Source organism: Eurytemora carolleeae, unplaced genomic scaffold (assembly GCF_000591075.1).
Source record: "Eurytemora carolleeae unplaced genomic scaffold, Eaff_2.0 scaffold357, whole genome shotgun sequence".
In the NCBI taxonomy this organism is placed as follows: domain Eukaryota; kingdom Metazoa; phylum Arthropoda; class Copepoda; order Calanoida; family Temoridae; genus Eurytemora; species Eurytemora carolleeae.
In genome coordinates, this window is record NW_019396335.1 from 86,303 (window position 1) to 87,815 (window position 1,513).

A 1,513-nucleotide genomic window follows, 5' to 3' on the forward strand; every position below is an offset into this window, starting at 1 on the left:
ATTGTTGTATAATGTATTATACATTGTACAATTACAGTAAATATTAATCCGTGGGTACTGGTTGCCCCTTTTTACTATGTTGTTTATCAGTGTACTGCACTGTTTACAATCTGATTAACCCAGCTCCACGCACTCAGTTAAGATCTGTTACCCAAACAATTATCAGGTATAAATCATATTCAATTGTCCAGAGAATTGTTATGCTGTATTGTTACAAATGAATTGTTCAGATCAGAGGGGTTAGGTATTATATTTTCTTATTATAGATGTAAATTATTCATCTAACATATTCTTTATAGAATTGGTAAATTGGCGAGACTGTTGCACAACCTTGGGAAGTTCTCGGGTTCTGTGCAAAAGCCTCTGTACAATAGAGGACTCACACATGTCCTCTACTTGTACATGCTAATCTCCTCCACCACCAACAACAGCGAGATAAACAACTGCAAGTAATATTATCTTGTTGTATGAACTGTGCTAAAATAAATGTTCAATAGTGTAACATGTCATTTAATTATCATCACATAGCCAAACCAAATGCACTGATAAGTTTGGCAGATCTAACTCGTCTTTTTGTATAATAACCTCTTGGTAGTTTATACTATAAACATGTCACCAGAACTCCAACCAATGGCAATGCAGCAATGCAGTATTATAATCACGTGGCTCTGTCTGTATCACATGACCAGTATACTGCACTGCCATTGAAGGAAGTTCTGATCACATGATACGGACGTGTATATCTTACATGTATACGTTTTGGTATAATTTTGACACAATTTCACGAGACATGGAACATCAGATAGATGTCACATAGGTGTCGTTCAACTCCTGAGATTCTACCATTTCTATGGTATTCAGGTTTTACACCTTTAGAAGGAGGCCTAAAATATAACAATTTACATTCTCATTTTGGATTTATGAAATTAATTATATATTCTAAGAATTGACTAGTTACCTGAAAAAAGGCCAAATGTCCACTGGACGGGATCTCAGTTTCTCTCTATTGAAGTTTGGTATTCTTTAATGCTGTCTTCCTTCTCTTTGTTGATATTCACATTTCTATCAGTAATTTCTAATCCAAATGTTATCTATAATTTATCAATAACTGTCTTATTATAGTATATGAATAAAAATCAATAAAGCAATGCACTGAGTTTCTCAAATATTCAACGAGTCGGTTTTTCTTACAATATATTTATATACAAAAGATACAAAAATACAAACTTTAAATCGAACGATACTTATACAAACTAAATATTATGAATCAAATCAGTTTCATCAAATAGGGGAATTCTTCAAGGGAACCTCAGTTTAAGGGAGCTGACGATCAACTAACTCTCCTCCTTCGATTTTGCTCCATCCTAGGATCGCATTTAACCCTAGCTACCCCGGGGTTGTTCCGCCCCCTCCCCAACGCTTGGGTCTTCAAGATAACGGAAAATTCGGCGTCGCTTGGGTTATTTATAGAATCCAAATGCAAACTCAAATAAATCCGTTAGGATTCAAAATA

The 1,513-nt window shown here is 34.8% G+C and overlaps 1 long non-coding RNA gene across 1 annotated transcript; it reads left to right on the forward strand.

Moving 5' to 3' along the window:
* The first annotated feature begins 7 nt into the window (after positions 1-7).
* LOC111701171 (uncharacterized) lies at positions 8-502 on the forward strand. The gene is made up of 2 exons (XR_002765159.1): positions 8-166; positions 300-502. It is a non-coding gene; the product is annotated as an uncharacterized LOC111701171 (long non-coding RNA).
* The last annotated feature ends 1,011 nt before the right edge of the window (positions 503-1,513 follow it).